Source organism: Rhinopithecus roxellana, chromosome 10 (genome assembly GCF_007565055.1).
Source record: "Rhinopithecus roxellana isolate Shanxi Qingling chromosome 10, ASM756505v1, whole genome shotgun sequence".
NCBI classification, from domain to species: Eukaryota; Metazoa; Chordata; class Mammalia; order Primates; family Cercopithecidae; genus Rhinopithecus; species Rhinopithecus roxellana.
Genome location: NC_044558.1, coordinates 62,331,449 through 62,353,602, shown reverse-complemented (window position 1 = coordinate 62,353,602; position 22,154 = coordinate 62,331,449). Strand labels below are relative to the sequence as shown.

General features: G+C 49.2%; 1 protein-coding gene across 2 annotated transcripts in view; it reads right to left on the bottom strand.

The window, feature by feature from the left end:
* ADCY6 (adenylate cyclase 6) overlaps window positions 1–5,116 on the bottom strand; it is a 35,222-nt gene extending 30,106 nt beyond the window's left edge. The window contains exon 1 of one of the 2 annotated variants that reach the window (XM_030938411.1): window positions 4,943–5,116. The gene's annotated coding sequence lies outside the window, so the exon portion shown is untranslated. Of the gene's footprint in view, window positions 1–3,740; window positions 4,434–4,942 lie in introns of those variants that run through there. The other variant, XM_030938412.1, reaches the window with a different exon arrangement.
* Between the last annotated feature and the right edge of the window lie 17,038 nt (window positions 5,117–22,154).

Below are 22,154 nucleotides of genomic sequence, written 5' to 3'. Positions count from 1 at the left end.
GCAGTGGCGGGCGCCTGTAATCCCAGCAAATCGGGAGCTAAGGCAGGAGAATTGCTTGAACCCGGGTGGCAGAGGTTGCAGTGAGCTGAGATCACAGCACTGCACTCCAGCCTAGGTGACAGAGTGAGACCCTATCTCAAAAAATAAATAAATAAAAATTAGCCTGGTGTGGTGGTGTACACCTACAGACCAGGCCATTCAGGAGGCTAAGGCGGGAGGATTGCTTGGGCCCAGGCAGTGGAGGCTGCAGTAAGCCAGGATTGTGCGCCACTGAACTCCAGCCTGGGCAACAGCCATAGTCTGAAAAAAAAGGAAAAAAAAATGGATGGAAGGAAGGAAGGAAAGAAAAAAGGAGGGAGGGAGGGAGGGAGAGAAGGAGGGAAGGGAGGGAAAGAAAAGAAGAAAGACTTGCCCAAAGATCCAGCAGCCACGTAAGTGAGAGAACCAAGATTCTAAACCAGATTGGTCTGACCCCAAAGCCAGTATACTTGAAAATTTCCCTAAAAGGCACTGATTTGTTGATGGTCACAAACTCAAGTGCCCAAGTCAATGAGTGATGCAGCTTATGGTTCAGAACTAGGAGGAAGAGTTCATACCCTGTGCACTGGGCAAGCACCACCCAGCAGCTGTAGACTGTTGCCAGTGCGTCCCAATCTGATTTTTCTCAACAGAAGCAGAAGAAAAAATATGCTTTTTGTTTTTTTTGTTTTTTTTTGAGACGGAGTCTCACTCTGTCGTACAGGCTGGAGTGCAGTGGCAAGATCTTGGCTCACTGCAAGCTCTGCCTCCTGGGTTCACACCATTCTCCTGCCTCAGCCTCCTGAGTAGCTGGGACTATAGGCACCTGTCACCACGCCCGGCTAATTTTTTCTATTTTTTGTAGAGACGGGGTTTCACCATGTTTGCCAGGATAGTCTCGATCTCCTGACTTCATGAACCGCCACCAGCTAACAGTGATAATCCTAAGGCTCTTCAGCTTCCTCACTGCACCACAGTCATAGGAACCTCTTTGCTGTTTCCCAGCACACCCCGCACAGGCCAGCCTGGGACCTCAGTGCCTGCTGTTCCCTCTGTCTGGAACAAGAGCTCCTCCAGGTCACATCCCAAATGTCCCCTTATCAGTGAGGCTCTCTCTGACCACCCTATTAAAATAGCAACCCCTTTTCCTGGAGCTCTCTATCTTTTTCCCAGCTTTATGCTTTTTCTCCATAGCTCGAATCAGCAACCACCATTCTATATATTTTTCTTATGTGTTCATTTTCTGTCTCTCCTGACTGGAATGTCAGCTCTATGAAGGCAAGGATTTTGACCTGCTGTGCTCACTGCCATATCCACAACCCTTAGAAGGACCTAAACAAGTGTTTATTGAGGCTGGGTGTGGTGGCTCACACCTGTAATCCCAGCATTTTGGGAGGCTGAGGCGAGTGGATCACCTGAGGTCAGGAGTTCGAGACCAGCCTGACCAACATGGTGAAAACCCATCTCTACTAAAAATACAAAATTAGCCAGGAGTGGTGGTGGGCGCCTATAATCCTAACTACTCGGGAGGCTGAGGTGAGAGAATTGCTTGAATCTGGGAGGCGGCAGATGCAGTGAGCTAAGATCACGCCATTGCACTCCAGCTTGGGCAATAAGAGCGAAACTCCATCTCAAAAAATAAAATAATATTAAATGTTCATTGAGTAGATGGATGACTAGATGGATGGATGAATGATATTCCATGCACTTTCTCCATGCTTTAAACTGTTCAAGATCTTTTCACATCCCTAATTCCATCTGATCTTCACCAAAACTCTGAGAAACTAGTCCTGTGGCCCCCTGGGGCACAAGACAGATTTGAAAGGAAAAATATATATAAACAAAAACTGATGTCCATGGCAGTTTCATATGGCTGGCCCAAGTTATAGAGATCATGGTAACCAAATCAGTCCCAGATCCCACATTTCCTGGAGGAAATGCCATTAACTGAGGTGGGAGGACTCCATGATGATACCTTTAGTGTGACTCCTGGCTGAGCCCAGGTCAGAATAAGATGAGGCTGAAAGCACTGTCATCCATGCATACCTGTGTCCCCACCAGGGCCACACTCCTCTATGCTCACAGAGTACCCTGAGGGGTCCCTTGTACTCAAACCTGCTGAACTAACAGCACTGACATTTGTACTCACTAGGGGACAGGATGGAGGAATACCCAGCACTTGCCACAGGTGGCCACAGAATGAGAGCTCAAGCCAGATGCGCAGCACTCAAAGCAGACACCCAGGGACCCACAAGCAGAAGGCAGGCTGGGAATTCTCCACATACCCCAAAACTCCCATCCCTGGGTCACCCTCAGCCAAGTTCTGTCGGCATCCCTTCTCCTATATCCCACAGAGCAGTATGTCCTTCGACCTCCTTTTGTTTTTTTGTTTAAGACGGAGTCTCACCCTGCCCCACCCAAGCTGGAGTGCAGTGGCACAATCTTGGCTCACTGTAACCTCCGCCTCCCGGGTTCAAGCAATTCTCCTGCCTCAGCCTCCCCAGTAGCTGAGATTACAGGCACCTGCCACCATGCCCAGCTAATTTTTGTATTTTCAGTACAGATAGGGTTTCACCATGTTGGCCAGGCTGGTCTCGAACTCCTAACCTCAGGTGATCTGCCTGCCTTGGCCTCCCAAAGTGCTGGGATTACAGGCATGAGTCACCATGCCTGGCCCCTTCAACCTCTTAACATCACCAACAGCACCATCTGGAAGGACGGATCAGGAATACAAGACTTTTGGTCAGGCTGGCATTTGGAAAAGGTCACCAAAGAAAGCCTGGCTCTTCAAAATACTTCATTAGAAGCATGATCTTTGGCATGAGACCAGGTTCTAAACCTTAGTGTGATTATTTGCTAGCCACACTGCCTTGGGCAAGTTATTTAACCTCTCTGTGTCAGTACCTTCATCTGTAAAATGGAAATAATAATTGTCCTCTGGAAAGAATCTAATAATGCCTGTCATGAAGTACACACTTGAAAAATATTAGTTCTTCTCCTCACTCTACAACATTTTAAACCCAAATCTCTGTCAGCGTCAAGAGATGGAAAGATGAGAAACTCATGAGCAAGAACACACGTCTTTCTAGCCAGTCAGATGCCTGGTTCTATCAGTCCCTGTGTCCTTGGCTGTTAGTCCCCAGAGCTGCTGGAGACAGAGCCCAGAATGAGCAGGTTTCCCACCACCATCCAGCACCCACAACATTTTGCTTCAGCCTCCCCTCATTCACCAGACCCCTTCCCTGTTCTTATCTCCCCCCATACAACCCCCCACTCCCACCACTGGCCCAGACCTGTTCCCACAGGACTAGTTTCTGGCCAGGTTCCCAGCCCCCTGGAAACACATCCTAGCATCTGGCTCATACCCACAGAGAAAGGGGCAGACACTATCCAGGAGAATGCATGACCCTCCCAGGAACACTCTGACTCCCTAAGGGGATAGCTTCAGAGCTGTGTAATTGTCCAACCAACTGCAACCATCCCACTCTGGGCTCCACTCCAGGCACTGCCCATCCCCGAGAACTTGCTGGCCTCCCAGCATTTCTGGCACCCCATGCCAGACTAGTATGGCAGGGAACAGGGGAGAGTACTGTTCCAAGCCACAAAACTCTATATGGTCCCCCAACCCACTTTGTCCAGCAACCCATCACTATGAGAGCCCTGGGAGCACAGACCACCTCCCTCCTCCCCAGAGTCAGGCTCCTAAGCCTTGTGCCTCTGACCTCCTCCTTCCCTGAGTGTTGGTCCATTTGCTCCGTCACAGACCTGCTGCTCTTCACACCACTGGCTTCCACAGCCGGAGCCATGTCCCACTCAGCCTGGCAGGCCCAGGCTCAGTCCCAGACCTCAAGTCCCTCCCAAACCCTGATCAGGCTGAGACCAGAGTTTGGAACCCGCCAAGGCCAAGGCCCAGCCCTAAGGATGGCTCTGCCTACTGCCTTGCCAAGCCTTCCTGGCCACCTCCTGTCTATCCCATCCCCAGGGCCCATCTGCCCCTGCCCTCCTTGGCAAAAGGAGGCTCCAGGGGATTTAAAACGACTTCAGAAAGTTCATGGCAAGAGGCACTGCCCAGGCAGGGTCCAGCAGTGCCAGCACCACCCACCATACTGGGACGTGGGCCTCAATTCTTCAATTCTGGGCCTTTCCAGATGTAGAGGAGACTACCCAGGGCCTGTATCTGTCGGTCCAGTGCCCGCTGTCGCCTTCTCCCATCCCCAGTCCTCGCTCTTCCTAAAGATTACAGAGGGCTCCCACATCAAGCCTTACTGTGCAGCCCCCACCAGGTCCCTCCAGCTCACAGGGGTAGTCCGGTAAGGGGAGGATATGGGCAAAGAGCCTCCCACGCCTGATTCCACCTCTAGCCTTTCAGTCGAGCCCAAGAGTCTGCTTTGAATAAGTCAGCTCCCCTGCCCACCCTGCAGCAGGCCTTGGGGGATGTGGGGAGCCGACCCCACCCCTTTCATTCCCAAGGTTTGGGGTGAGGGGAAGGAGAGGGACTCCCGCAGACAGAGGGCATCCCTCCCTCTGCCCAGGCCGGTTCCTCTCCCCTAAATGGAATCTCCCCCAAACTCGGAGACTCACCCCACAGCCCCGCAGCAAAAAACTCAGGCCAGCCCCTCCCCCAGTACGTGCCAGGTCCTCCTGGCCTCCGGGCAAGCCTGGAACTCGCCCCGTGGAGGGAGGCCGGCGGCAGGGGACGCGGGTGGCCAGCGCCGGACCTAGGAGACCTCGATCCCACTGCCTCCATGACTTCCCTTTGCCAACCCCAACTCCCTCGGGCAACCCGCCAAACACTGCCGAGACGACCCGTCCCAGGCTTCGGCGCCCCCACCCACAAACTGCTATTGGGAGCCGCTCGGGAGCGTTCCAATCCTGGAGCCCCGGGAGCCCGGGCGGTCACTTCCCCAGCCCTCCGCGCGCTCACCTGCCGGCCAGTCTCCGCGCCTGCCCCGGGCCCCCGCCCCGCCGCCCCCGCGGGCTCCGGCCGGCCGGCCGGCCGTCCCGCGGTCCTTCTCCGAGCCCGCGCGTCCTGGCCGTCCCGCCCGCCGTCCGCCGTCCGCCCGGCCCTCGCCCCCTCCCGAGCTGTCCAGCGCAGCCGCCCTCTACCCCGGATCCAGAAGTCCCCTCCCCGCTGGCTCCCGGACTCCCCGCCTTAAAGGCACAAGCTCCTTTTGTCTGGGCACCCCCCTCCCCCTCCCCAGAAGCGGGGGCCGAGTCGCCCACTCCCCTTCCTAGTAGCGGGGTAGGGGCGCAGGAGGCCAAATAATGGGACCTCTCCCTCCGCGCGCCCCCTCCTCTCCTCCGGCCGCTTCCTCCCCCAGTCCTGAGAAGACAAGCGGCTACTGTTCTGGGATCAAGACCCCGGGGGGAGGGGACCTCGCAGCCCGGTCCCCTTCCCTTCACCCCGGCCGCCTCCTCCTTCATTCCTCTCCCGCCCTCACCCCGGGGGTCCCCAAGCGCGCCCGCAAACCCACCTCTCACGGCTACATCCCCTGCCCCGCCCACCAAGGGTCCCCTTCCTTCCTGTAAGGGTCGCAGGGGTTGGGCCCGCGCCCCGCGCCCACTCTTCATCCCCACGTCCTCACTGCCCCGGCCCCTGTTCCAGCCCCAGCCTCAACCCCAGCCCCCACCTAGCCATTCCTGCCCTGCCTGTCACGGCCCTGCGCCCTCCCGCGGGAACTCAGTTTAATAATTAATTAAGATCTCATTCCACAAGGCGCCAGGTGTGTGCGGCCTGCTTGCCCGCACACCACTTCTTTCCTCTTCCCCCAGCCTCTGGGGCAGCGGCCCCCAGGCGAACCTGCTGGACCCAGAGCCCAGTGGAGAGACCCAGGGAAGGGGCACTCTCCCGCAACCCCCCGCCCCATTCTCTAGGAGCCCTTCCCCCGCACCTGCCAATTTGCAGCCTCGCCCTCAGGCACCTTTTACCCAAAGGGCTGTGCTTCTCTGCTGGGGGTTGGAGGGGCTGCTGGGGTGCATTGCTAAGTGAACGAACTGAGGAATTAGGACTTTTATTTATTTCCAGCACGGAGCAGCTGCCCAAGTTACCTGGGAGATGGGAAAATCGTGTGAAAGCTGGTTAACCTTTTGAGGATTAGAATAATGGTGGAAGCAGAAAGGAGAAGGGGGTTCACCCCCATGATGTACGTAGGTGAGTCTGACTTTAGAGGGGTGCCATTCTGGAGCTGGGAGGAAGGCAGCCTGCCTGGCTTCCTTTTGAGGCCCCCTCTCCATTCCCTCAGTCAGACCTCTGGCTCCTCCTTCCAATTCAGCGCTTTCTCAGGCAGCCCATTCCCCACCCAAGATCCCAAGACCTGGATATCTGAAGATGATTCCTCCTCAGGACCAGCCCTCCCTGCAGTCTTGTCCTTCACAGCTCAAGTCTTGTCCATTCCAAATCACCACTGGGATTCCTAAGTCCAGGACAGAGCTTCAGGCAAGGAAAAGAGAAGAGTTGGGAAAGCCGGTTTCCAACATTTATCAGCCACGTGTACCTGCAAACTATATACCTTGGGTAAATCATCACTCTCTTGAAATGGGAGTAAAACCATCTGCCTTGTCTTTCTTACAGGATTTTCAGAATCGGATAGAGAAATGTTGGTTATAATGTTTGAAAATGGAAAAGTGATACTTTCTCATTTTCTCAGTTGTGCAGGCCTGGCCTGTAATTTGATCTTTGGGGCCTTTTTTGCCTGACTTCAAAATTTCCTTAAAAATTGTTTTTGGTATCAAAATTTCCTCTTCAAAATACCTGAATCAGGTTATCTACCACTTACGCTTAGAATAATGTGCTCATGGCCGGGCGCGGTGGCTCACGCCTGTAATCCCAGCACTTTAGGAGGCTGAGGCGGGTGGATTAGAGGTCAGGAGATGGAGACCATCCTGGCTAACACGGTGAAACCCCGTCTCTACCAAAGAATACAAAAAATTAGCCGGGCATAGTGGCGAGCGCCTATAGTCCCAGCTACTCGGGAGGCTGAGGCAGGAGAATGGCGTGAACCCGGGAGGTGGAGCTTGCAGTGAGCCTAGATTGCGACACTGCACTCCAGCCTGGGTGACAGAGCAAGACTCCGTCTCAAAAAATAATAATAATAATAATAATAATAATAATAATAATAATGTGCTCATGAGTCCCATGGGGAAAATGCAAAAAACAATTGAGATAAATAGCGTAAAAAAAGGAAATTTTAGCCTGGCGCCGTGGCTTACGCCTGTAATCCCAGCACTTTGGGCGGCCAAGGCAAGCGGATCACGAGGTCAGGAGTTCGAGATCAGCCTGACCAACATGGTGAAACCCCGTCTCTACTAAACATACAAAAATTAGCAGGACATGGTGGCATGCTCCTGTAATCCCAGTTACTAAGGAGGCTGAGGCAGGAGAATTGCCTGAACCTGGGAGGTGGAGGTTGCAGTGAGCCGAGATTGTGCCACTGCACTCCAGCCTGGGTGACAGAGTAAGACTCTGTCTCAAAAAAAAAAAAAAATTAGCGGGGTGTGATGATAGGTGCCTGTAGTCCCAGCTACTCAGGAGGCTGAGGCAGGAGAATCGCTTGAACCCGGGAGGCAGAGGTTGCAGTGAGCAGAGATCACGCCCCTGCACTCCAGCCTGGTCAACAGAGCGAGACTCTGTCTCGGAAAAAAAAAGAAATTTGTATTTTGGAATGGAAGGCCTTGTCCTTCATTTTATTTTAAAATGAGAAAAAAAAAATTGGACACCATCCAAGTAAGCTGGAGAAATATGCTAGGGGTCCTTCTCTGGGCACTGTAAATCCCACTGGCCATCTCTACCCTAGAGTGTGAGTGGTGTGTTAGTCTGGCCTCCTACATTCCATTTTCAGTTCCTAAAGGGCAGGGCCACCATCAAATCTATTTCTAGCACTATAGAATATTAGGACTTTTCTTTTTCTTTTTTCTTTTTTCTTTTTTTTTTGGGGGGGGAGACAAGGTCTTGCTCTATTATTGCCCAGGCTCACTGCAACCTCCACCTCCCAGGCTCAAGTGATTCTCCTGTGTCAGCCTTCTGAGTAGCTGGGATTACAGGCGCCCACCACCACGCCTAGCTAATTTTTGTATATGTAGTAGAGACAGGGTTTCTCCATGTTGGCCAGGCTGGTCTCAAATTCCTGACCTCAGGTGATCTGCCTGCCTCCGCCTCCGAAAGTGCTGAGATTACAGGCATGAAGCCACCATGCCCAGCCTTAGAATCATTTTTATTTTTTCTTGAGACCAAGTTTCGTTCTGTTGCCCAGGCTACAGTACAGTGGCACAATCTCTGCTTACTGCAGGTTCTGCCACCTGGGTTCAAGTGATTCTCCTGCCTTAGCCTCCTGAGTAGCTGGGATTACAGGCACATGCCAGACATGAATATTGGAGTCTTAAGTTCCTAGAGGGCAGGACCACCATCAAATACCTATTGCTACCACTATAGAATATTAAGACTTTTTTTTTTTTTTTTGAGACAAGGTCTCGCTCTGTCACCCAGGCTGGAGTGCAATGGCACAATCTCAGCTCACTATAACCTCTGCCTTCTGAGTTCAAGCGATTCTACGTCAGCCTCCCAAGTAGCTGGAACTACAGGTGTGTGCCACCATGCCCGGCTAATTTTTGTATTTTTTTTTTTTTTTTTGAGACGGAGTTTCGCTCTGTCGCCCAGGCTGGAGTGCAGTGGCCGGATCTCAGCTCACTGCAAGCTCCGCCTCCCGGGTTTACGCCATTCTCCTGCCTCAGCCTCCCGAGTAGCTGGGACTACAGGCGCCCGCCACCTCGCCCGACTAGTTTTTTGTATTTTTTTTTAGTAGAGACGGGGTTTCACCGTGTTAGCCAGGATGGTCTCGAACTCCTGACCTCGTGATCCCCCCGCCTCAGCCTCCCAAAGTGCTGGGATTACAGGCTTGAGCCACCGCGCCCGGCCAATTTCTGTATTTTTAATAGAGACAGGGTTTCACCATGTTGCCCAGGCTGGTCTGGAACTCGAGCTCAAGAAACGCACCTATTGTGGCCTCCCAAAGTATTGGAATTACAGGCATGAGCCACCGCGCCTGGCCAATTGGAAGGTTTTAACTCTAACAAAGAGAAGAAAAAGAGAGAGAGACAGTCAGCAGGAACTGTATTTCTCCACGTCTAGCTTGCTTGATCTCAATGACCTTTTTTTTTAATAATACAGACCACAGTCACACGAGTGATTTATTTTCAATCTCTCATTTTCAGGAAGAGGAAACTCTTACAAGCAGAATGTATTATATGTAAATGCAAGTTTCACACAGCCAAAAGTGTATCTGGACAACACTCTATAAATAAGCAGTGTTGAAAACACTCTGCAATGTAACTAATGGATAGGCTTGAGTGCCCTGAGCCTTCCTTGGGTTGTTTGGGTTACAGCTAAACTAGCCTCCGCCTACGCCCTTTTACAAAGCAAAGATTCCTTTTACAATGCAAACAACCATTCCCTAACTTTTCTGTCTTAAAGATCAAAAGTCTGCACAATTTATTTTCTGAAAGTAAGAAAGACATACAAAAAAAATTCACGGTTGGGTGTGGTGGTTCACGCCTGTAATCCCAACACTTTGGGAGGCCAAGGTGGGCAGATCACCTGAGTCAGGAGTTTGAGACCAGCCTGCCCAGCAAGGTGAAACCCCGTCTCTCCTAAAAATACAAAAATTATCCAGGTATAGTGACACGCACCTGTAGTCCCAGCTACTTGGGAGGCTGACGCAGGAGAATCGCTTGAACTCAGGAGGCAGAGGTTGCAGTGAGCCGAGATTGCGCCATTGCACTCCAGCCTGGGGGACAGAGTGAGACTCCATCTCAAAAAGAAAAAAAAAAAAATCACATTCATTCAATCTAGCAAATATGCCTTGTCCATTTCACTACCCCTAACATCACTGCTGCTACCACCACCACCACCATCACCACTCCAGAGACTCGCAACCCCTTCTAGTCCCAGGGTTGGAATAGGCTCTGGCCAACTCCATTTCCACTGCCACCACCACCACCACCTTGGGAATGGGCTCAACTCCGAGGGTATACAAAATCCCTTCCCCATCCCCTTAGATCCATTATTCATTCATCCCATAAATATTTATTTATTTATGAGATGGAGTCTCGCCCTGTCTCTCTCGCTACTGTGTGTTAGGCACTCTTCTAGTAATAGGTGCTAAGGATACAGTAATTGAACTCAGCAAAGTTCCTTGTCTCATTAAGCTTACCTTCTAGTGGGAGGAAACAAGAAATAAATGAATAGATGAGGCTGGGTGTGGCAGCTCACACCTGTAATCCCAGCACTTTGGGAGGCTGAAGCACAAGGATCACTTGAGCCCAAGAGTTTGAGACCAACCTGGGCAACATGGTGAGACCCCATCTCTACAAATAAAATTATTTAAAAACCTGAAAAAATGATGAGCCAGGTGCCTATAATCCCAGTGCTTTGGAAGGCTGAGGCAGGAGGATTGCTTGAGCTCAGGAGTTTGAGACCAGCCTGGTCAACATAGTGAGACCTCATCTCAACTAAAAATTTTTAAAATTAGCCAAGCGTGGTGCTGTGCACTTGTGGTTCCAGCTTACTCAGGAGGCTGAGGCAGGAGGATCACTTGAGCCCAGGAGGGCAAGGTTGCAGTGAGCCATGATTGCACCACTGCACTCCAGCCCGGGTGACAGACTGAGAGACACTGTCTCAAAAAAAAAAAAAAAAGAATATGCTGGGCGTGGTGGCTTATGCCTGTAATCCCAGCACTCTGGGAGGCTGAGGCGGGTGGATCACAAGGTCAGGAGTTCGAGACCAGCTTGGCCAACATGGTAAAACCCCATCTCTACTAAAAATACGAAAATTAGCCTGGTATGTGTAATCCCAGCTACTCAGCAGGCTGAGGCAGGATAATTGCTTGAACCCGGGAGGCGGAGGTTGCAGTGAGCTGAGATCCCGCCACTGCACTCCAGCCTGGGTGACAGAGCAAGACTCCATCTCGAAAGAAAAAAAAAAAAAGAATAGATGAGAAGATAGTCGATTACAAGTGCTATGATGACAATTAGAACCCAGGATGGATAGGAAGTGGCTGGGGGAGAAACCTAGGTACGGCTGTCAAGAAAGGTCCCTATAAGGAAGTGCTATGTACATGCAGACCTGAATGACAAGGAGTCAACCATGCAAAGAATCTGGGTAAAGAGCATTCCAGTCAGAGGGAACAGCTAATGCAAAAGCCCTAAGGCAATAGCAAGCTCACTGTACTCAAGAAACAGAAAGAAAGTCAGTGAGGCTGAAACCCATATGTTGAAGGAAGAAAGTATAAGATGAGGTCAGAAAGGGAGGCATGCCCTAGCTAGTGGAGAAGCTCTTAGACCAGGGAGAGGAGTTTGGATTTCATTCAAAGTGTAATGAGAAGGTGTTAAGCTCCAAAGTGGCACGATCTGATTTATGGTTTTAAAGGATCATGGTAGCTGCTGAGTGGAGAATAAATTGTGGGATCAAGGGATGCAAGGTAAACCACTTAGAAAGCTATTATAGTGGTCCAGGTGGAAACAGTGGCTTGGACAAGGATGGTGATAGAGGGCGGGGCTGTTGAGAAGTGGAAGGACTCAGGAAATGTTTTGGAGTTGGAGTACCCTAATGACCTGCCTTGGCTCTCTCTGCATGGTTTATGCATATCAAATAATTATCAACAATCGGCAATTATTTATTGAGTTCCTACCACATCCCAGGCACTGTGCTACGCACTGGAAGCTACAGCCCAGAGAAGGCCCACTCCACCTCCTTCTGCCCTACTGCCATAGGAGCTCTAGTTTGAGGAAGCTACTGCCCATCCCAACCCCACCCCATTTGCAGGGCCAGAGGCACACCTGTTACCCCACCCTACCCACCCCTGCACTCTATTCCAATGCCGATCTGGAATTGATGGGGTGGGGGCAGTGTTTACAGTTGGAGAATTGATGCCATAAAAAGAAGAGTTCAAAGTCCTCTTGAAGGTCTCAGAGCAAAGACTGGGAGAGCCCAAAGCTTCCGGAGTGGAAAGGGAGTACAGCTAGGGCCATGAGGATGAGACAACTCTTGCCCACACTACTGCTAGTCCTTCTCTGGGTTCCCAGAGCCCAGACTTTCTCAGTCTTCACTATCCCATTCTGCCGGCACCTATTCCCTCGACCCCACCTTAGTAAATGTCTGGGTCTTGTATGCCCTCTGGTGGCACAATCATGGCACTGCAGCCCATAGTTCCCAACTTTTCACTACTCAATCTACAGTGTTCTCTGGCTCACAGCTCCTAGGGGCAGTATGGAAATTCTGGAAATCAGGGAAGGGCTGGAACACTGGTCTCTGGGTGTTGGAAGGATGAGCTAACTCTCCATCTAGTTTTATACGCAATGCCAGATTCATCTTTTATGAGTTGAATTAAGCATATTTGAGCACCTGCTGTGAGCTGATCCCAGTTACCAACATGTGCTTAGCTGACCCAAGCTATGACTGGCCACTCCCACCAAAATCTTAGAGTCTGGAGCTGGGGGCGTGTGAAGAAGCAAGAGCAGTTTAGAATTCATTCTGCTGTCAGCAGCAGTGTCAGAAGCCCGAACCTCACCCTCCTAGCATTCCTGCTGCCTAATTTCCCTTTGTTCCTGCCTGTTTTCTACACCTGATTCTCTGGCCTTTCTATCAGTTCTGTGAGCAAGTCATTCACTATCCTTCCAACAAATGTAATTTCTGCTCACATTAGTTGGAGTCTGTTTCTGTTTTGATAACCAAGATGACTGGTACGTTGGACAATTCATCAAGCCTCTCTGGACCTTAGTTTCCCCCTTAGTAAAAAAGGGAGAATAGCAAAGACTTCCATGTGCAAGGCCATTTTTATTAAACAAGTGTATTAGTTCTCTATTGCTGCAAAACAAATTACCACACATTTAGCAGCTTAAAGCAACACATGTTTACTGTTTCATAGTTTCCGCCTATCAGGAGACTGAGCATAGCTCAGTGGGGTCCTCTACTTCAAGGTCTCACAAAGCTACAAGCAAGGTGTTAGCTGAGGCTTTAGTCTCATCTATGGCTGGAATAAGGAAGGATCCAATTCCAAGCTCATGTGGTCATTGATAGGATTCAGTTCCATACGGGCTAGGCTGCTGGACTGAGGCCTCAGGGCACCTTTCCCCTTAGGCCTCTGCCACGTGGCATGTCTTCATCCAAGCTAGCAAGAAGAGAGCCCTCTAGCAAACAGAAGTCTTGGTCTCTTACAGCCTCATTATGGAAGTACCATCCATCACTTTCTGATGGATCAGAAGCAAGTCTCTAGGCCAGCCCACAGTCAAGGGAGGAAATTACTGAAGGACATGAATACCAAGAGGTGGGGATCATTTGTGGCCATCTCAGATTTGCCTGCCACAATGTGGTAGCTGTTAGTCATCTTTCAAGGACTCCTCAAAATGCCACTTCCTTCTTGAGGGCTTTTTAAGTTCTTCCCCTACCCAAACCCATCAAAGTTAACCCCTCTTACAGATAATGAAACTTGAAAATGCACTGGATATTAGATGGATTTGTATTCAATTGTGTTAGGGAAGGGTAATTGTTATTTTGACACTAAGAAATTCCCCTAATTTTAACATTTATTTATTTATTTAAATTGACAAATAAAAATTATATATATACACATAAATTATGTACATGTTTTGAAATATGTATACATTGTGAAATGGCTAAATCAAGCTAATTATGCATCACTTCACATGCTTATCTTTTTTTTTTTGGTGGTGAGAATACCTAAAGTCTACTCTCTCAGCAATTTCAAGTATAAGATGCATTGCTATTAACTCTAGTCACCACGTTGTGCAATAGATCTCTTGAACTTATTCCTCTCATCTAACAGAGATTTTGTATCCTTTAGCCAACTTCATTTCGGCCCAATCCTCCCACTCCCCAGCCTCTGGTAACCGCCATTCTACTTTTTCTACGAGTTCACCTTTCTAAGATTCCACATATAAATGAGACCACGGCCAGGTGCAATAGCTCACGCTTGTAATCCCAGCACTTTGGGAGGCTGAGGTGGGTGGACCATGAGGTCAGGAGTTCAAGATCAGCCTGGCCAACATAGTGAAACCCTGTCTCTACTAAAAATACAAAAATTAGCCAGGTGTGGTGGCATGCACCTGTGGTACCAGCTACTTGGGAAGCTGAGGCAGGAGAATCGTTTGAACCCAGGAGGTGGAGGTTGCAGTGAGCCGAGACCACACCATTGCACTCCAGCCTGGGTGACAGAGAGAGACTCTGTCAAAAAAAAAAAAAAAAAAATCACATGGCATTTGTCTTTCTGTGCCAGGCTCATTTCACTTAGCATAATACCCTCCAGGTTCATCCATGTTGCCATAAATTGCAAAATTTCATTCTCTTTTTTTATGGCTGAATAGTATTACATAATGTATATACTGTATATGCATTTTCTTTATCCATTTATCTGTTGATGGACACTTAGGGTGATTCCATATCTTGGCTATTGTGTGTGTGTGTGTGTGTGTGTGTGTGTTTGTGTGTGTGTGTGTGTGTGTTGTTGTTGTTGTTGTTGTTTTTCTGAGACGGAGTCTCACTCTGTCACCCAGGCTGGAGTACAGTGGTGTGATCTTGGCTCACTGCAACCTCTGCTTCCTGGGTTCAAGCAATTCTCCTGCCTCAGCCTCCTGAGTAGCTAGGCGCTCACCACCACACCCGGCTAATTTCTGTATTTTTAGTAGAGACAAGGTTTCACCATATTGGCCAAGCTGGTCTTGGACTCCTGGCTTTGTGGTCTGCCTGCTTTGGCCTCCCAAAGTGCTGGGATTACAGGTATGAGTCACCATACCTGGCCTTTTTTTTTTTTCTTTTTTTTTTTTTAAATAAAGACAGATCTTCCTTTGTTGCCCAGGCTGGAGGGCAGTGGCTATTCAGAGGCATGATCATAGTGCCCTGCAGCTTCCAACTCCTGGACTCAAGCAATCCTCCTGCCTCAGCTTTCCAGAGTAGTTGGGACTATAGATGTGAGCCACTGTGCCCAGTTACTACATCTTGGCTATTGTGAATAAAGCTGCAATACATATGAGGTGCAGGTATATCTTCAACATACTGGTTTTATTTCTTCAGATATACACCCAATAGTGGGATTGCCGGATCATATGGTAGTTCAAATATGTTCTTTCTGAGTGATACTACTGAAGTATTTCTTGGTGGACTATCCTGATGCCCACACTTTTCTTTAAGATACTTTACTAGCCGGGTGCGGTGGCTCAAGCCTGTAATCCCAGCACTTTGGGAGGCTGAGACGGGCGGATCACGAGGTCAGGAGATCGAGACCATCCTGGCTAACACGGTGAAACCCCATCTCTACTAAAAAATACAAAAAACTAGCCGGGTGAGGTGGCGGGCGCCTGTAGTCCCAGCTACTCGGGAGGCTGAGGCAGGAGAATGGCGTAAACCCGGGAGGCGGAGCTTGCAGTGAGCTGAGATCCAGCCACTGCACTCCAGCCTGGGCGACAGAGCGAGACTCCGTCTCAAAAAAAAAAAAAAAAAAGATACTTTACTAAAAAAAAAAAAAAAAAAAAGCCAAGCATGGTGGCTCACACCTGTAATCCCAGCACTTTGGGAGGCCAAGGTGGGTGGATGGCTTGAGGGCAGGAGTTCAAGACCAGCCTGGCCAACACGTTTAAACTCCGTCTCTACTAAAAATACAAAAAGTAGCTGGGGTGTGGTGGTGCACACCTGTAACCCCAGCTACTCAGGAGGCTGAGGCATGAGAATTGCTTGAACCCAGGAGACAGAAGTTGTAGTGAGTCGAGATCATAGGGCGAGACTCCATCTCAAATGAAAAAAAAAAAAAAGATATTTTAGAGTAGTAAGGAGAGGGTCATAGGGACATCCTCCCTTTTATTCCCAGTCTCCTTGGCTAAGTAGTTGCCATGGAAAAAGTAGATTTTGCTCTTTCCAGAAGTGGTACATGAAGCCAGCTCTGTATATGTGTGTAAGAGGTGAGAGAGACTGAAAAGATTAACAATATCAAACCTTCTCATCTCACAAGCCTCAAAGGGCCTGTATCTGAGTGCAGATAACTGAAATCAGTTTTCTCCCTGATCCTTGCCAGCACGTCACACAAATGTTTGGGAGTCAGACACTGGGGACAAGGCTTGTCTCCCCCCCACCCCGCCCCCGCACTGGAAATTTTATTTCTTTAGGATTCTATCCCAACCAGTCGCTTAAAAATCAAGTAACACAGACCTGAGGGATAGGAGCTGGGGACTGCACCTCCCTGCTACTTGTGGAGGAAAGCAGTGCCAACGAGGCAGGGGCAGGAGAGGCGGCTGAAGCAAGGCAGCAGCAGAGGTAACATGGCCACGACCTCAGAGAACCAGCTTCATCCTCTCCCAGACCCTGGCTGGAGCCCCTATGGCTTGGGGTGGGGAGTGGGAGTATCTACCCCAAGCCCTTCCCTCTCTTCCTCACACAGCCTCCTTGTGGGCTCAACCCATTTCTTCTGGCAGGAGACTGAGGCACACACAGAGGAGGAATAGAAGAGGAGGATGCAGGAGAGGCAGGTTGGTGTCTCGAATGAAGGCAGAGATGAGAGGTGTGGGCAAGGTCACTCCATCCCACCCACCCCAGAGAGGGGTGAGGAAGCCACACAGGCAGCATGTTGGGTATGGGGGAACAAGGCGGGGTTTAAGGCTGAGCGGCCCAGGGCAGGCAGGTCCTCGGGCCTCAGTCAAAGCCGTGCCAGTCAAGGCCGTGCTCCAAGTCGTATTCCAACTTGGCACCCACGCACTTGACACAGTCCAGCAGCATGCCCTCCGCCTCCCGGGTTCAAGCGATTCTCCTGCCTCAGCCTCCCGAATAGCTGGGATTACAGGCACTTGCTATCACGTCCAGCTAATTTTTGTATTTTTAGTAGAGATGGGGTTTCTCCCTGTTGGTCAGGCTAGTCTCAAACTCCTGTCCTCAGGTGATCCGCCTGCCTTGGCCTCCCAAAGTGCTGGGATTACAAGTGTGTGCCACCATGCCTGGCCGCCTGGCTAATTTTTTTTTTTTTTTTTGAGATGGAGTCTCAGGCCGGAGTGCAGTGGCGCAATCTCAGCTCACTGCAAGCTCTGCCTCCTGGGTTCATGCCATTCTCCTGCCTCAGCCTCCCGAGTAGCTAGGACTACAGGCGCCCGCCACCAGGCCCGGCTAATTTGTGTGTGTGTGTGTGTGTGTGTATTTTTTAGTAGAGATGGGGTTTCACCATGTTAGCCAAGATGGTCTTGATCTCCTGACCTCATCATCTGCCCGCCTCGGCCTCCCAAAGTGATGGGATTACAGGCGTGAGCCACTGCACCCGGCCCACCTGGCTAATTTTTAAATTTTTTTTGTGGATACAGAGTTTTGCTCTATTGCCTAGGCTAGTCTCAAACTCCTGAGCTTAAGCAATCCTCCCACTTCAGCCTCCCAAAGTGATGGGATTACAGGTATGACCCACCACATCTGCCTCTGCTCTTTGGTCTCCTCATTTCTCTCCTTCTTTCTAAGGTAACATCCTCCCTGATTAAGAAAAAGGCCACCGGCCGGGCGCGGTGGCTCGTGCTTGTAATCTCACCTTGGGAGGCCAAGCTGGGTGGATCACCTGAGGTCAGGAGTTGAAGACCAGCCTGACTAACACGGTGAAACTCCATCTCTACTAAAAATACAAAATTAGCCGGGTGTGGTAGCATGTGCCTGTAATCCCAGCTACTCGGGAGGCTGAGGCAGGAGAATTGCTTGAATCTGGGAAGCAGAGGTTGCAGTGAGCCGAGATAGTGCCACTGCACTCCAGCCTGGGCAACAGAGCAAGACTTCGTCTCAAAAAAAAGAAAAATGCCACAGACGCTGCCTTAACCAAGTGATCGAATTTAAGAGTGCCAAAAAGGGGACAAACCGATATCATATGCCCCCAATGTGAGGCACTGGGAAGGACACAACATCACCTATGTAGCACTCTTTTTAAGACGGAGTCCTGCCCTGTCACCCATGCTGGAGTGTGGGGGCGTGACCATAGCTCACTGTAACCTTTGCCTCCCAAGTTCAAGCAATTCTCCTTCCTGGGCCTCCCAAGTAGCTGAGATTATAGGTGCGCACCACTATACCTGGCTAATTTTTTGTACTTTTAGTAAAGACTGGGTTTCACCATGTCAGTCAGGCTGGTCTTGAACTCCTGACCTTGGGTGATCTGCCCGCCTCGGTCTTCCAAAGTTCTGAGATTACAGGCATGAGCCACCTCACCCGGCCACCTATGTGGTATTCTTACCAAGAATGTTTAACTTGAGTCTAATCATGAGGAAACCAATTGAGAGATACCTCTAAGACAATTAGCCTGCATTCTTCGAAAATATCAAAGTTATGGAAGAAAAAAATTGGGAAACTTTAATACGACTAGAGAGACATAATTAAATACAATACATGATGCTTTATCAGAGCCCAGATTTAAAAAAAAAAAAAAAAAACTATAAGGACATTATTGGGACAGTTGGGGAAATGTAGATTAGATAATGGTATATCACTGTTAGATTTCCTGAGTGTGATAATTCTCTTGTGGTTATATAGAAATGCCCCTGTTCTTGGTAAATACCGAATGAAGTCTTTAGGAAGGAAGTTAATGTCTGCAACTAACTCTCACATAGTTCAGCAAAAACACACACCTACATAGTGATAAAGCAAATGTGGGATAATGTTAACAGTGAATCTAAGTGAAAGGTTTATGTGTTCATTGTATTACTCTTGCAACCTTTCTGTAGGTTTTAAAATGTTCATGGCTAGGCACCATGTAATCCCAGCACTTTGGGAGGCTGGGGTGGGCAGATCGCTTGAGCTCAGGAGTTCCAAACCAGCCTGGGAAATAAGGCGAGACGCCGTCTCTTTTTTGAAAAAAATTAAAAATTAAAAAAAATATTCAAGGCCGGGCACAGTGACTCATGCCTCTAATCCCAGCACTTTGGGAGGCCAAGGCAGACAGATAACTTGAGGTCAGGAGTTCGAAACCAGCCTGGCCAACATGGTGAAACACTATCTCTACCAAAAATACAAAAATTAAAAAAAATTAACTGAGTGTGGTGGCACATGCCCATAGTCCCAACTACTCAGGAAGCTGAGGCAGGAGAACCGCTTGAACCCAGGAAGTGGAGGTTGCAGTGAGCCAAGATCACACCACTGCACTCCAGCCTGGGCAACAGAGTGAGACTCTGTCTCAAAAAAAATTTTTTTAATTAATTAATTAAATGTTTAAAATGTTCAAGATAAAAAGTTAGGGAGATGCCAAGCATTCACAGTTTTTATGCCAGCACGAAAGTACTCCAAATGAGGAAATTAACAGTGTATTGTGATTCCTCTACATTTCATATTTCCCATGGAGGTAGGTATGGGGTACAAGAGTGAGTATCTACCTAATAGGCACCCTGAGTGTTAAGTGCCAGCAAAGCAGGGGCACTGAGTAATATTTATTTAGAAATAATGTGATACTTGACATTTTCCCCAAAATGTCAAATTTGTCATGGAAATTTTCAGAACATTTTTAGCATTCTTAAATTTTTTTTACAGTTGAATTAAATTGTTTTCAACTGCATGGGGATCATCATAGTCTCTTGAGTTCTTAGCGCATCTAAAAGTCTTTAGCCAGGCATGGTGACACACACCTGTAGTCCCAGCTACTCAGGAGGCTGAGGCAGGGAGATCGCCTGAGCTCAGGAGCTTGAGGCTGCAGTGAGCTATGATTGCACCACTGTACTCCAGTCAGAGTGACAGAGCGAGACCCTGCCTCAAAATAAATGTTTTTTAAAATAAATAAAAGTCTTAATGTATTCCCATACCCATCCTGGCAAACAGGCTGGGAGCAGGGAGGCAGGGAAACTAGGAGACTGCAAAATTGTAAAAAGCCCTTTGGAATTGGGCAGCAGTTATCTAGGAGGCAAGACACACAAAGGACCTGAGTCTGAGAGTCCAGGGAGTGAGAATGGAAACTTTACACTTCGGTCAATGCTGAGCTGTTTTAGAGTTCATGTATTTTCATTGTTTATTTTCTTTTTGTGTTTCCTTAGTATTAGGTAAAGTTTTTTGCTCACTTGTTTAAAGTGAGCCTCTCTCAGTATGTTGAGAAGGACCAAAACAAGAGGACTATGCCCACTTGGGGCAGAATTCCAAGGGGAAAAGAGAGCCTTCTGAGCTGTCCCCTTGGCCAACGGTGTTTTATGGAAAAGCCATTTCCGCCCTCCTCTCCTCCTCTCTGGTTGTCACTCCTCCTGCTGTCTCCCTTCTCTGGGCTCTATTCTCATCCGACCCCTGACACACTCCTTTCTTCCTTCCCAGTGTGGTGTAATGAACAGATCAGTCTAGGCTGTCAAGTCAAGGAGACCTGGATTCCAACCAATTGGAATGTGACAAGGACAAACTTCAAAACTTATTCTTTTTTATTTATTTATTTATTTTTTATGGAGTCTTGCTCTGTCACCCAGGCTGGAGTGCAGTGGCACAATCTCGGCTCATTGCAACCTCCACCTCCCAGTTTCAAGCGATTTTCCTGCCTCAGTCTCCTGAGTAACTGGAATCACAGGCACCTGCCACCATGCCTGGCTAATTTTTATATTTTTAGTAGAGATGGGGTTTTACCATGTTGGCCAGGCTGGTCTTGAACTCCTGACCTCAGGTGATCCACCCACCTCAGCCCCCCAAAGTGCTGAGATTACAGACGTGAACCACTGTGCCCAGCCAGAAACATTCTTCCTTTCAGCAAACATTCATTAATGCTTACTAGGTGGCAGGCACAATTCTAGGCACTGGAGATACAGTGGTAAGTAAAGAAGACAGACAAAGTTCCTGCCCTCATGCAACTTACAGTCTCATCCAGGGAGGCAGATAATAAACAAGCAGACAAAGGAATGAGATTGTAGAACCTGAAAAGTGTGTTGCAGAATCTGGTTAACATACTGCATGATGGCCAGGCTTGGTGGCTTACGCCTGTAATCCCAGCACTTTGGGAGGCCAAGGCGGGCAGATCACGAGGTCAGGAGATCGAGACCACCCTGGCTAACACGGTGAAACCCCGTCTCTACTAAAAATACAAAAAATTAGCCGGGCACGATGGCAGACGCCTGTAGTCCCAGCAACTCAGAAGGCTGAGGCAGGAGAATGGCGTGAACCTGGGAGGCGGAGCTTGCAGTGAGCTGAGATTGTGCCACTGCACTCCGGCCTGGGTGACAGAGTGAGACTCCACCTAAAAAAAAAAAAAAAACCACCATACTGCATGACTCCAACTATAGGACTTTCTGAAAAAACAAACACTGGAAGCAGTAAAAACATCAGTGGTTGCCAAGAGTTAGGCGTAGGGAGGGATGAAGAGGAAGAGCACAGAGGATTTTTAGGGCAGTGCGAAACTATTCTGTGTGATACTATAATGGTGGATACATGTCATTTAGACATTTATCCAAACCCACAGAATGTACAACACCAAGAGTGAACCCTAGTATAACTGTGGCACTTGCGGTTCAGCGGTAGAACTCTCCCCTGCCTAGTGTAAACTGTGGACTTGTGACAATGATGTGTCAATGTAGGTTCATTTGAACAAATTTGCCACTCTGCTGCGGGATGTTAATAGGGGGTAGGCTGTGCATGTGTTGGGGCAGGGAGTTTGTGGGAACTCTGGCCTTTCTGCTCAATTTTGCTGTGAATTTAAAACTTCTAGGTCAGGCATGGTGGCTCATGCCTGTAATCCCAGCACTTTGGGAGGCCAAGGCAAGCAGATCACGAGGTCAGGAGTTCGAGACCAGCCTGGCCAACATAGTAAAATCCCATCTGTACTAAAAATACAAAAATTAGCCAGGTATAGTGGTGCGCGCCTGCAGTCCCAGCTACTCGGGAGGCTGAGGCAGGAAAATCGCTTGAACTGGGGAGGCGGAGGTTATGGTGAGCTGATATCACACCACTGCACTCCAGCCTGGGTGACAGAGCGAGACTTCGTTTCAAAAAAAAAAGGAACAGGTGTGGTGGCTCATGCCTGTAATCTCAGCACTTTGGGAGGCCGAGGCAGGTGGATCACCTGAGGTCAGGAGTTTGAGACCAGCCTGACCAAAATGGTGAAACCCCGTCTGTTCTAAAAATACAAAAAAATAGCTAGGCATGATTGTGGGCGCCTGTAATCCCAGCTACTCGG